A 14,649-nucleotide genomic window follows, 5' to 3' on the forward strand; every position below is an offset into this window, starting at 1 on the left:
ACCATTCTTGTAGCCATTTTTTGTAGTCTCTCCAACTTCCTTATGTGTTTCTTTTTATGAGGGGTCCACACTACTCCTGCATATTCCAATCTGGGTCTTATTATAGTACTTATCAATTTCTTCATCATTTCTTTGTCCATGTAGTGAAATGCTACTCCAATATTCCTTAGCAAATTATATGTTTCTCTAAAAATTCTATCAATATGGCTTACTGGTTGATTGTTTTCTTCCATCGTCACTCCTAAGTCCTTTTCCTTTTTACTTTCTCCAGTTCTACTCCATCTCCCATCTTATAGATTCCCACAGGTTGTCTTTCACTCTTTCCCATTTCCATGACATGGCTTTTGTTCACATTGAATTCCATTTCCCACTTTTTACTCCATTCCCAGATCTTATTTAGGTCTTCTTGCAGTATTTCACAATCCTCTTTTGCTTTATAACTCTGCACAGTTTTGTATCATCTGAAAACATATTTATGTAGCTGTTCACACCTTCTGGCATGTCGTTAATATAAATGAGGAAAAGTATTGGTGCCAATATTGACCCCTGTGGCAACCTCCGCTTTCTACTGCTCTCCACTTGGACTTCATATCTTTAACTACCGTCCTTATTTCTCTCCCTCAAATAATTTTCTATCCATCTCAATGTGCTTCCTTTTAAGCCACCCTTCTCCTCTAACTTCCATAGTAATCTTGCATGTGGCACTTTGTCAAACGCCTTTTTTAAATCCAAATAAATACAGTCAACCCTCTCTCTTGTACTCTATCAGCTATTCTAGAATAGAAACTCAATAAATTAGTTACACACGACCGTCTTTTTCTAAAACCAAATTGGCTATTTGATATTAATTTGTTGTCTTCAAGGAACTCGATCCATTGTTTCTTTATTATTATTTCACACATCTTGCATATTACACTAGTTAGTGATGCCGGTCTGTAATTTAAAGGTTCTTCCTTCCTTCCGCTCTTATATATGGGAACCACCTCAGCTCTTTTCCATTCTACTGGTACTGTTCCATTTTCTATTGAGCATTTTATGATGTTGTATATAGGACTTGCTAGTTCTTCCCTACATTCTTTCAGTATTCTGCCTGAGACTTCATCTGGTCCCATTGCCTTCTCTTCATCCAGTTCCTTCATTAATTCTTTTATTTCAAGCTTGGTTACTTTAATCTCTTTCATATAGACTGTCTCTCTATTACCCTGTGGCCTTTCAAATTTGGATTCCTTAGTAAAGACCTCCTGGAATTTATTATTTAATAGTTCTGCCATACTTTTTGGGTCTTCCACCATCCCGTTCTTTCCTTTTAACCTTTCTATTGTTTCTTTTTGCCTAATTTTTCCATTTATGAATCTGTAGAACAATTTTGGTTGCTCCTTACATTTTTCGACAATGTCCTTTTCAAAGTTCTTTTCCTCTTCCTTCCTCACCTTAACATATTCATTTCTCGCTGCCTTGAAGTTTTCCTTATTTGCTGGATTTCTATTTCTCCTCCACTTTTTCCATGCTCCATCTCTTTTCTCCTTTGCCCTAGCACACCTTGCATTAAACCAATCTTTCTTTCCTTCTTCTTTAGGTCTATATTTCGGGACATATTCCCTGACTCCTATTTTGTATATTTCCAAAAATAAGTTATACTTCTCTTGCATCGTCTCTGAGTTTTCCATATCCTCCCAGTTTACGTTTTTAAAATAGTTCTTGAGATTCTCAATATCAGCCATTCTGTAATATAATCGGTCTCCTTTGTATGAATCGTCTCTATCTTCCTTTCCCTCTTCTATATCCATTTCTAATATTACATGGTCACTCTTTCCCAATGGGCACTTATATCTTATATCATCATTCATTTGTATACCCCTTGTAAAAACTAGGTCCAATGTCGCCGGGTCGTCGTTTCTTCTGAATCTTGTGCATTCCTTTACTCTCTGGTCCATCATATTGTCTATCATTAGGTTCAAGAATCTTTTTCCCTAGGCTTCTTCCCCCATACCACTTTCATAATTTTCCCAGTCCACTTCTTTACAGTTGAAATCTCCTACTAATATCACTTTTGTCCTTTCTTTAACGATTCTCGTTAGACTCCTTATTGTGTCATCTTTCATGTCTTTATATTCTTGATTAGTCCATGCATTTGTTTTTGGTGGCACATATGTTACAATGATTGTTAACTCTTTTTTATTAATATGCATCTTAACATACAATACTTCTGCTTTTCCTTCCCCACATTCCACTTGGTTTATCACTATCTCCTTCCTTAACATTATCATGACTCCTCCTCCTCCTTTACCCACTCTGTCTTTTTTCCATGCATTATACCTATTATCTAAGTGTATTTTGATTGCCTCATTTAGTTTTGTTTCAGCCAGGCATACAATATCTGTGTGTGTGTGTGTGTGTGTGTGTGTGTGTGTGTGTATTTACCTATTTACCTATTTGTGTATTACAGGGCCCGAGCTAAGCTCTCTGTGACCTGTCTCTTTGTCCATTCCTGTCATATCTCTCTTTCATCTGATTGACACACACCGCATCAACGACATCACTGCTCAGTTTATTCCACTTATCAATGCTACGATGCGGGAAACTGTATTTTCTCACGTCATTTAGACAGATGTCCTTTATTACCTTTTTTCCATGTCCTCGGAGATGATTACTTGTGGTCACCTTTATCAACTGCCTGTCCAGTATGTCAATCTTGTTCACCAATTTATACATAGTTATCATGTCTCCTCTTGTTATTCTCTCTTCTAATGTGGTCAGCCCCAACTTCCTCAGTCTTTCCTCATAGTCTAACTCCCTGAGTCCTGGTACCATCCTTATTGCCAGCCTCTGTACCCTTTCCACCTTTTTCACATTTTTCTTCATATGCGGTGACCAGACACATGCTGCATATTCTACCTGGGGTCTAATTAAGGTACATAATATCTTTTTCATCATTCCTTCATCTAGGTAGTGGAATGCAAGGCCAATATTTTGAAGCATGTTGTATGTTTTCCAAAAAATCTTGTTAATGTGTTTTTCCGGTGACAAGGTGTTTTGCACGGTTACTCCTAAGTCTTTTTCCTCATTGGTCTCTTTAATTTTCTCATCACCCAGCGTGTAATCCCTGTTTGGTCTGTATCTACTTCTTCCCATTTTCATAACATGGGTCTTGTCTATATTAAATTCCATCTGCCACTCCTTACTCCACTCATATATTTTATCAAAGATCTTCCTGTAACTTGTTACAATTTTCCACATTCTTTACTCTCCTCATAATTTTAGTATCGTCCGCAAACATGTTCATGTAACTGTCAATTCCTACTGGCATATCATTAACATAAATCAAAAACATAATGGGACCCAGCACTGACCCTTGTGGAACTCCACTGGTTATCTTCTTCCACTCGGACTTCCTTCCTTTCACCACTGTTCTCATTTCTCTTCCCATTAAGTAATTTTCCATCCATTTTGCTAGTTTATCATTTACTCCTCCAATCATCTTTAGTTTCCACATCAGTCTATTGTGTGGTACTTTATCAAAGGCCTTTCTCAAGTCCAGGTAGATAGCATCCACCCATCCCTCTCTATGTTGTAGTATGTCAGTCACTCTTCAATAAAAACATAATAAATTGGATACGCACGATCTTACTTTTCTGAAACCAAACTGCCTTTCACTCAGAATGTTTTCACTTTCTAGATACTCACTCCACTTAGCTTTAATTACTTCTTCACATACCTTGCACAATATACTAGTCAACGATACTGGTCTATAATATAGCGGTTCCATTCTGCTACCATTCTTATATATAGGCACAATGTCAGGTCTTTTCCACTCTTTCGGGACTAATCCTGTATGTATGGAGGTTTCCACAATATCAAATACGAGGTTCAACAATTGATCCTTTCATTCATTTAGCAACCTCCCAGATATGCCATCAGGCCCCATTGATTTATTAATATCCAGATTGCTTATAATTTTCCTTACATCTTCCTTAGTAACCATGATGTCCTGCATTTGCTTTATTTCCGTAGGCCTTCCTCCCATAAAATGCTCCCCCTTTGTAAACACTTTGGAAAAGTTGTCGTTCAAAATTTCAGCTATATCTCCAGCATCTTCATATACTTCTTCCCCGTTTTTTACCTTTTCTATTGCCTCCCTTTTATTTAGTTTTCCATTTATGAATTTGTAAAAGATTTTTGGGTCACTATCACAGTTTTCCACCACCCTCTGTTCATATTCCTTCTGAGCTGTTCTCCTTACTTCAACATATCTATTCCTTGCTGTTTTGTAGACTTCCCTTGATAATACATCACTGTTTTTCTTAGTTTCTTCCATGCCTTTTCTTTGTTCGTTTTTGCTTCTTCAAAATTTCTATTAAACCACTGTTTATTATTTAAAGTCCTCTTTCTGTGATATGGCACAAACTTTTTCACAGCAGAGTTATACAAATCCATAAATTTATCGTATTTCAATTGCACATCCCTTTCCTGGTATACCACGGACCAGTCAATTTCATTAAAGAACTCCCTTATATGGTTATAATTTTCCCTAATATAATTTAATTTTTCCTCCCTGAGTTCCACAATCTTATTCATGCTTAATTCCGTATCCAGCTCAAAGCTTAGAACATCATGATCGCTTTTCCCCAAGGGACATTCATGTTCAATTTCCTCTTTTAGAGAGATTCCCCTGGTAAATACCAAATCCAACCTTGCTGCAACATCTTGTCCCCTGCACCTTGTTGGTGATCTCACCCACTGTATCATCAAGTTATTTGTTGCTACCTTTAACAATTCTTCTGCCCACTCACCACCGTTCACCACTTCGTAGTCTTCCCACACTATTTCTTTGCAATTAAAGTCTCCAACTATCATCACTCTATCCTTTCTGATGAGTTCTTGCTTCATTCTGTCTAGAGTATTTCTCATCACCATTTGGTACTGTTTATATTCCCAAGCACTGGTTCTGGGTGGTATGTATAGTTATAATATTAATGTCCCTCTTGCCATCTGTTATAAGCATACTTATCACTTCCTCATTTCTCTTACTATAGTTCATCTCCTTCACTATCACCCCCCCCAGATGGGGGTCGTGGTGGGGGGGCTTGTGTGCCCCTGTGACCTGGCGAGCTAGGCTAGAGGGGGCTTAGGCCCCTGCTCTGCCCTTTCGAGGGGAAGAGGGCTACCCATGCTAGTACGGTCGCCAGTGAGGGGCCAGACTAAATGGTTCCTACGTAGGCTGCCAGTGGACCAGCGGAGCCACCCGCTGGAGGGATCGCCCAATAGGGGCCGTCCTGTGCTGGATGGTTGGGTGTCCAGGCTGGGATGCTTTGGGAGGGGTCTCAGCTCTGTCGTGGACAAACATTCGTATCATGTGGGGCCTTTTTAAAACGACTGGTCCGCATGGGGACGAGGTACCCGTCCACGGCAGCCAGCGCCCTCCCATTGTAGTCCCAGTAGGTGGTTTCCCTTGCCCCTGGAGCCAATTTTTTGTGTAGCTGTTTTTTTTTATGGGAAAACACAAAAAACATTCAGGTTCTCGTGAGGTGGCTGACCTGGCCCACGAGACGTCATCTTCAGGTCTGAGTAAGGAGGAGGATTCCCCTCCACAAGGGCCTCCCACAGCAGTCTCCTGTTCTGGAAGTTCTTCTGAGGGATGCATTTCTGCTGCATATGACTCTCTTGTAATGGTAAATGTTAATCCATCATTTTCCTATCATGCCTTGCACTCACTTCTCAAGGCGTATGGTACGGTTGTTCGCATTCGACTGGTTTATGATAAGGACTTTCCTTCTAACCGCTGCTATGTGACGTATATGTCATGTGATGAAGCCAGTTTAGCTTATGAACATGTAGCATCTCTCGCCGGCCATGGCTTTAAAACTGAATTTCTCCAGCCACGTAATATTTCAGACAGTGACATGGATTACATCCCAAATGTTTTTGAAAACTATTTAGAGAATTCAGTTCCAGCAGTCTGCCAGATCCCACCTCCACGTTGGTTTTTGGCGTAGTATAGAAATGGGCGTGGGGAATTTCATCCATGCCTCCCGGTACCTGTCCAAAGAAATCGGCACGATTCCTGAGGGGAATCTGAAAAAGTATGGGAAGGGGGTGCTTGTGCGAGCAAAAGATCTTACGCAAGCTAGGATGTTGCAACATCTCCCATGCCCTTCTGACAGCATGCTTGAGACTGTTAAGGCTCATCCCACCTTTAACTATAGCAAAGGTTGTGTTTATAGTCAAGATCTCTATGAATTCCTAGAAGAGGAAATACTAGCAATGTGCCCTAGCTCAGTACAAAAGGTGACTAAGATGAGGAACTCCTCCAACATGGTCCTTCTCACCTTTTTTGGGTCCACCCTTCCTGACCGTGTTAATATCGGTCCTATCAACCTTAGGGTGAGGCGCTTTGTTTCTCGCCCTCTTCAGTGCTTCTCATGCTATGGGTACGATCACGGGAAAAGCTTGTGTAAGGAAGCTTCCCGATGTGGTAATTGCTCTGCACTCGACTCGCATTCAGAGGAGCATTGCAATGGTGCAGCTTATTGTTTTCATTGTCGTGATGCTCACCAGGTACGTTCCAGGCAATGCCCCAGGTATCGCCTGGAGCAGGACATTCTACAGCTTGCCAATAGTCAGTTTATCAGCCTCGGTAGCGCCCGCCGTGAACTCCTGTACCGCCAGAAGGACGGTACTGGTGCGACATCCTATGCTTCATTGGCCGCTCGCTCTTCGGCTGAGTCTGCCGGTCCGAAGACAACTCCTCCTGCTACCTCTCGCTCTGTTGGGGCGGGTGGTCCTGTTTATCTGGCTAACAGGTTTGCCATTTTGGCTGATGACTCAGTTGAGTCATCTCTTAGAAGTGACGAGAAAAATACGGACTTGACCAAAGTCACCCACGTAGTAGATGTCCATTTGCCACCTGTATCTCCTAAGCCTTTCAAGAGTCTAACTAAGCGGCACCGCGGCTCTGCGGAGTCGTTAGATTTAGCTCAGCATAAGCAGTCTAAGTTTTCTCCCGGTGCTCATAATCGTGAGTCCTTCAGGGACCGCTCTGCTAGGGTAACTCCAGTAGTTTCTGTCCAGCCTTCTGTGATGCCCTCCGTCTCAGATCGGGCTTCTTATGATGAGGACGGTCTGAGCATGGAGACGTCCGATGATATTGTCACAGCCGTCCCTCGTGGACCAAGTGTATCGGAAAGTGCAGTCCTGTCGGATCCTCGTCCTCCGAGGACCAGTAAAAGTGATGATAGTTCGCATTACCCACCGATAAGCCAAAAGGCTGCGGTCCAACGACCCGGCACATCTCAACTCCCGGTGTCTTCTTATCGTTTGATTATTTCTAGTCAGGTCAGTCACGGGCAGCCTCAAAAGGCTCGCTCGTCCACTGCACCCAAATAGTCGTCTTCAAGCTTTTACGATGGAACTGTAGAGGCCTTCGCGCCTCTGAGCTTTGCTGTCGGAGTTCTCTCCAGCCTGTGTAGCTCTACAAGAGACTATGATAGGTGATAGTACTTATTCTAGTCCTCCTGGCTATCGTGCCTTTTATAACACTCCTTTCCCTGACCAGGGCCACCACGGTGGCACAGCTATTCTAGTCCGTCAGGATATACCTGTTATCCCGGTACAACTTACCTCTCCCCTTCAGGTGGTTGCTGTTAAGGTCTTTATGGGACGACTGTACACCATCTCCAGTTTATATCTCCTCCTCGGCTTCGTCCCGGCCCCACGCTGGGTTTTAGACAAGGCAGATTGGCGTCGATTCACAGACTTTAGTTCTTTTATCCGTCCGCTGGTCGACTTTTCTACTTGTGCTGAGGCTGTTGATTATTTTACCGATTTTTTTTATTTCTTTAGCGCTGAAGTCCCTAGGACGTCAGGTCGCTTTACTAAGCGTCCCGTTCCTTGGTGGAACGCAGCATGCACTGCAGCGGTGAAAGAGAAACGGGCAGCTTTCTCTCGTCTCCGGCGACATCGTGGAGACCCGCAGTGCCTGGAAGCTTTTCGGCGCTGCCGAGCTCGGGCCAGCCGCGTTTTGAAAGAGGCACAAAGAGCCTCGTGGAAAGCCTATGTCTCTTCCATAAACGTCCGCACCCCTCTTTCGGATGTCTTCAACAAAGTCCGCGGAATTGCTGGGAAGTATTCTGCTCCTTCCCCACCAATTTTGTTGTCTGCTGGGCGAACGGTGGCAGACCCTAGGAATGTCGCCGACCTCTTTGCGGAGCACTTTGCCAGTGTTTCCCGGAGGCATCCTGCAGCCCCGGGCGGACGTCACCGCCAGAGAATGGAATCTCTCAGCATAACTTTTCTTCCGCTGGAGGGGAGTCTTATAATGTCCCTTTCTCTGCTTCCGAGTTGCGGACTGCTTTGTCCCGGTTTCACGACTCTTCTCCTGGGCCAGATGACATACCTTTTGCCTTCTTGCGCCACATGTTTTACACTGCTTTTAACTTTCTTTTAAATCTTTATAATATGATTTGGCATACCGGTGACTTCTTCTTGGGCTGTGGCAGTGGTTCTCCCATTTCCGAAGCCTGGGTAAGATAATCTCCAGGCTACGAACTACCGTCCTATATCTTTAACGTCCTGTATTAGCAAAGTGTTAGAAAAGATGGTAAATATAAGACTCATGTGGTATTTGGAGAGGGGGAAGTACTTGTCACCGGTATAGTACGGCTTCCGAAAGATGAGGTCTACTACTGATGCTCTTTTATCCCTAGAGTCTTCCATTTGTGAGGCCTTCGCTAATCACCACCATCAAGTAACAGTCTTTTTTGACCTGAAGAATGCCTACGTGACACGGCTTGGTGTCATGGCATTTTACAGTCTTTGTTTAATTTTGGCCTTCGTGGCTACCTTCCTATTTTTTTATCCAGCAGTTTTTATCCAGACGTTTTTTACGGATTCGAGTTGGGAGTGTTCTCTCCGATGCTACAGCTTTAAATAACGGTGTCCCACAGGGAAGTATTCTTAGTGTTACGCTATTCGCAGTTGCAATAAATGGTGTTATAGATACTCTACCTGATGGAGTTCACAGTTCTTTATATGTGGACGACTTGTGCATCTCTTTTGCTGCTTCTAGGATGTCACTGATTGAGCGCAAGCTCCAACTGGCGATCAATAGGGTGTCCAGTTGGGCCAACATGAACGGTTTTTGATTCTCCACCTCGAAGACCATGCATTTTGTCGCAACCGTGGTGTCCATCCAGACCCGGATTTATACCTCGCCAATAGACGCCTCTCATGCGTGGAGGCGACTCGATATCTTGGCCTTTTATTTGACAACCGTCTCACCTGGGTTCCCCATTTTCGCTCTCTTAAGGCGTCTTGTCGGCAGGCACTATCCCTTCTTCGGGTTTTAAGTCATACCTCTTGGGGTGCGGACAGGGACACGTTGCTGTTACTTCACCGTACACTCATACTTCCGAAGCTGGAATACGGCTGTGAGATCTACTCATCTGCAACAGATGCACGACTACGCTCGCTTGACCCCGTTCATCATGCTGGGGTCCGCTTGGCTACGGGTGCATTTCGGAGATCTCCAATACCTAGCCTTCTAGTGGATGCTGGTTTCTGGCCGCTCGACCTCCGGCGCCAATCTTCGATGGTCCGGTGTTGGTTTCGCACCCACCGTCTACCTGATTTTGTCCCCTGTGTGTCAATGTTGCGGGACTCGCGCTCGCAGGCGTATGTCACTCGACCGAGTCTCCCTAAACCTTTTGGCCTACGTGTTGCAAATCTCATGGCAGAGTTATCTATCGACCCCACTCCTGTGTACTCTTTCCGTCTCCCGCTAGTTGGTTATTGGCAGCTTCCTGTTACCTCATTATGCCCTCCTGCCATGGATGGCAAGAAGGATTTCCTGCCAGCTCTGTCCCACACACGGTTTTTAGAACACTTTTTTATCCATTCTAATGACATCCCTGTCATTAGGAGATGGCTAACGGGGGTCGCAACCTCGAAAATGGGAGAGATCACTACTTCCACTCTCCCTCAGTGGACATACTCCCATGTCCGGGATCGCCGTGCACAGACTTTATTGGCGCGATTACGTATAGGTCACACGTACCTTACAAATAGGTACCTGCTGACCAGGGACCCTCAACCTTTCTGTGAAGACTGCCTGGTGCCACTCACAGTACGGCACCTCTTTGTGGAGTGCCCTAGTTTACTAGACCTGAAACCGCTACCTCTACCGCTGTCGCAGTAGAGATAGCGGTGTCTATCACCTCTCTCAGGTCCTTGGACCAGCGTGTCTGGCCCTTGGCCATGATTTATTCGGTTATTTTGGAGAGGCTGGCCTTCTCTCTTATTTGTGAATTTTAGAATTTTATTTATGTATTTTGATATTTTATTCGATTTTATTGTACTATTAGTGTTTTAGGAACTTTTAATTGTATTGGTTTTATTGTTTTTAGTTTTTTTATAATTATTTTTCTTTACGAAAAATGTTTAAAGTGGAGCCAAATGACCGTGGCTGTTGCGGCGCCTACTTTAAAATCCATCCATCCCTCCGTTGTTGGTAGTGTAGGAGGAGGAGGAGAACAGAGTGTTGAGCGTACTTTAGTTCAAAGTCTCCAGCTAGTCCCTGAATTTGATGAGGCTAAAGTAGCTGAATGGTTGTCCGCTTCGAGAGGAAAGCCAAGGAGTTTGCTTGGTCTCGAGAGAGATGGGTAGGCTTGGTCGCGAATAAATTAAAGGGAAAAGCCTTGGAAGTTTATGATAAAATGTCAGCTGATGATCTGGATGATTACGAGGAGTTTAAGGCTGACATCTTGCGGGCATATGAGCTGCGACCAGAAGCCTATCGCTTGCAATTCAGAGGAAAGAGGAAGCGAGCAAGTGACTCCTACCTCCAGTGTGCTCGTTCACTGGAGCAAGTGTTTGAGAGGTGGATTGCAAGCGAGGGTGTTGACTCTCTCAAGGCTCTGAAGGAGTTAGTAGTTATGGAGCAGTTCATCGACATTGCTGATAAGGAGCTGGTACCTCTGTTGAGGGAGAAGAGGTTTAGGACTTTGAAGGAGGCTGCTACATGGGCTGATGATTATGTGTTGGCCCACCATCCTGTGCAGCAGCCTGGGAGTTGGAGTCGTAAGGAAGGTGGTCCTAGGGGAGGCCCAGGGAGTGGTGGCAGTTCTTCCTCGTGCTCTCCAGGCCACTTTAGGCGATATACTGGATTCAGCAGTAAGATGGGTTTGGGAAAGCCCCAGGCCCCCACCCCTCCTTCTTCTGCGAAGGATGGGACAGCGGGGAAGGCGGCCCCTAAAACTCCCAAGTATGATTACCAGCCTACCTGCTATCACTGCCGAGGAAAAGGGCATTTTAAGTTCAATTGCCCAAAGTTAGTAACAGCTGAAACTCCTAAGTCCTCGCAGAAACCAGTTGCCTTGTTGATGTGGCCTGACACAGTTCGTGGTGATGAGTTGACTGCTCCTTCAGGCTTTAGAAGTAAGAAGGCACGGCGTGTGCCTGAGTTGTGTTTGGAGGAGGGAGAGCAGGTTGGCCCCCCTGTCCCTCCCCCTGTTGCCTCGCCCGCTCTTATTAATGATAGTGAGCTTGACTGGTGCCGTCCTTTCCTGTGTGGAGGCACTGTCGAGATTGATGGCACAAAGTATCCTGTCACTGTACTGCGTGATACAAGAGCACAGTAGTCAGTGTGCCGAAATGTCACTGGGAAGAAGGTGACATCTAGCCAGGCAGTGTTGTGTCGTGGACTTAATACTGCGGAGGAGTTCGTGATGGCTGAGGTGATGCTGTCATGTCCTCTTGTCACTGCTACGGCTCAGGTAGCAGTGGCAGATGAACTGCCAGTCGCAGGAGTGGACTTCCTACTTGGAAATGATTTGGCTGGTGGTCGTGTATGGATTCCAACCTCTGATGAGGATGAGGTTGCTGAAGAGTCTGGGCCAGTGGTGCAAGACTCTGTAAATGTTGTTACCCGCTCTCAGGCACGCCGGGCTGAGAGAGAGCCTGTTACTACCCAGGAGGCTGCTAGCAGCCAGGTGGAATTAACTCCAGATGGGAGTAGCAGCGCTGATGTGGTGGAGCCAGAGTTGGGCTCACCATTGAGTTCTGGTGTGGAGGCTTACGGTGACGGCATGGAGTCACTCGTTAATGCACCGGACTCGGCTTTGGGAATTGTTGTTGAGAGTGAGGACGAAGTGCTAGGTGTAGCTGAGTTGTTTGATGGTTATCCTCACTCTGCAGAGCACTCCGGAGGGAGCACTCGTGCTGAGTTGCTTCCTGGTGTGGATGCTGAGGGCTCTGATGTTCAGCACATACCCCAGCATAAGTCAGGCAGTCTGTTGGAAGTTGGCACCCAGGGTGGGGAGACTTCCAGTTCTGCGGGGGGGGTTGGAAGTTTCTCCCCCCTGTGGAGCATCGTGGAGGCAGGGAGCGAGCTGTTCCCTTGTCTGGTGACTGCCTGGCTGGTGGTGATAATTCTTCTGAGGACTCACCGGATCACATGGCAGGAGCGGAGCAGCCTGGGCCAGCTCTCCGTCCTTCATGCCGTGTGGGACGTAGGGTTGCAGCATTGCCCCAACCCCATGACCCTATAGTCCCCCTTTCTCTTACCCAGCTAGAGCTTGCAGAGCTCATTCGTAAGCAGCAGGAGGACCCGGCGTTGGCCTCCTTCTTTGCTCGAGTGGGTTAGGGAAGTGAGGAGTTGGAGGGCAGGGAGGAGTTTGTTTTGCACCAAGGGGTGTTGTGTCTTAGATGGCAGGAAAGTGACGGTGGTGAGTTATTGCAAGTAGTTGTGCCGCATAAGCTGCGGGATGCACTTGTGCTGTTGGCACATGAGGGGCCCATGGCTGGACACCTGGGCATCCGAAAGACCATCGCTCACCTGCATCGCAATTTTTGGTGGCCCAGCATGTCTAGAGAAGTAGCCATGATTCTTAAGTGCTGCCACACTTGTCAAGTGGTGGGTAAGCCTAATCAGACACCCCCTGTGGCGCCACTCCACCCCATCCATGCTGTTGATCCTCCCTTCACGAGGGTTTTGATTGATATAGTAGGTCCTCTGCCTACTACCAGGGCTGGTCACAAGTATTTGTTGACCATAATGGATGTTACCACGTGGTATCCTGAAGCAATTCCCCTGAGAAGCATTCACTCTAAGGTGGTGCTGAAGGCTTTGTTAACCTTCTTTACACACTTTGGATTGCCAGCAGAGCTGCAGTCCGATCAGGATACCAACTTTACTTCAAAGTTGTTTAAGGATACGATGACTGCGTGGGGGATCAAGCATATTGTGTCAAGTGCTTATCATCCATAGTCTCAGGGAGCCCTGGAGAGACATCATCAAACTCTCAAGACCATGCTCAAGAGTTTCTGCATGGAGAGAGATAAGGATTGGGACGAGGGTGTCCCCTTTGTCTTATTTGCAGTGAGAGAAGCGCCCACTGAGTCCTTGGGTTTCTCACCCAATCAGCTAGTTTTTGGACACTGAGTGCGTGGACCGCTCGACGTTCTTCGGGAAGCTTGGTGTCAGCCGTCTCCTGAGCGCCCTGTCTCACTGCTTAAGAGCCTCATGAGCAGTCGAGAGAGATTAGCCAAGGCATTAGAGGTGGTGCAGGCCCACCTGTGTAAGGCCCAGCAGAGTATGAAGGGGTATTATGACCGAAGGGCCGAGTATCAGAGTTTTGCCCCTGGAGACGAAGTGCTCGTGCTGTTACCACTTCAGGGCCAGCCGCTTGCTGCCCACTATAGTGGCCCCTATGTTATAGAGAAGAAGGTAGGTGACCTCGACTACCTGGTGCTCACTCCTAACCGGCGCAAGAGAGCTCAGCTGTGTCACGTTAACATGCTGAAGCCCTATTTTCGTTCTACTAGCCAGAAGGGCTCTTTTTAGTTCTGCCTTGCAAGAGGCATCTTCAGTTTTGTTTTTCTGCCGGGAGGGAGAGGCTCCAGAAGTTATTGGGCCTGAACCTGTTATTCCTACAGGGCAGTGGGAACGGAATAGCCTTCATCTCTTGAGGGAAAAGGTTGAACATTTAGGGGATCAGCAAGATGAGTTGCTTCGGCGGCTGAGGAAGTACTCTTCAGTGTTTAGCAGTGTCCCGGGCAGGACACAGTTGATAGCACACGATATTGATGTTGGGAACGAAAAGCCTGTCAAATGGCTCCCATACTGAGTGAGCCCAGGAGTACAATGTCATAGTAAGACATATAAAAGGAGCAGACAACATTGTGGCCGATTGTCTGTCCCGGGGCCATTCCCTTTAATCAGTTCAATGCCTTTAAAAAAATAAAAATTTTGTAAATGTTTTGTTTCCAAAATTTTTTCTTTTAAGGGAGGGCGTGTGAGGGGCACTGTCTTGTTTCCCCTTTTAATTTATTATTTTTTTATATGCGTAGCCTATGGCTTCAAGCGCGGGCTGTCACTGTTCCGCTGTGCGGCCAACCACCCTCTCTTTGTTTCCACCATTTTGTGTGCCTGCGAGCCTCGCATCAGTACCGGCCAGACTTCAGCGGAGTTAACACGTACGATCTCGGCACAGAAAGAGACACGTGTGGCTGGACTTTTTTTTTTTTTTTTTTTTTACATTACAAGGGCACTGGCCAAGGGAAAACAAAGTGTTGGAAAAAAAATCCGCTGGTTGCCAGGCCCTGTTAAGAGGAAAGTAGAAAGAGAAAAAAAAAAATCTAAAAGGAGGGTCCAGT

The sequence above is a fragment of the Portunus trituberculatus genome, chromosome 35, assembly GCF_017591435.1.
Source record: "Portunus trituberculatus isolate SZX2019 chromosome 35, ASM1759143v1, whole genome shotgun sequence".
NCBI classification, from domain to species: domain Eukaryota; kingdom Metazoa; phylum Arthropoda; class Malacostraca; order Decapoda; family Portunidae; genus Portunus; species Portunus trituberculatus.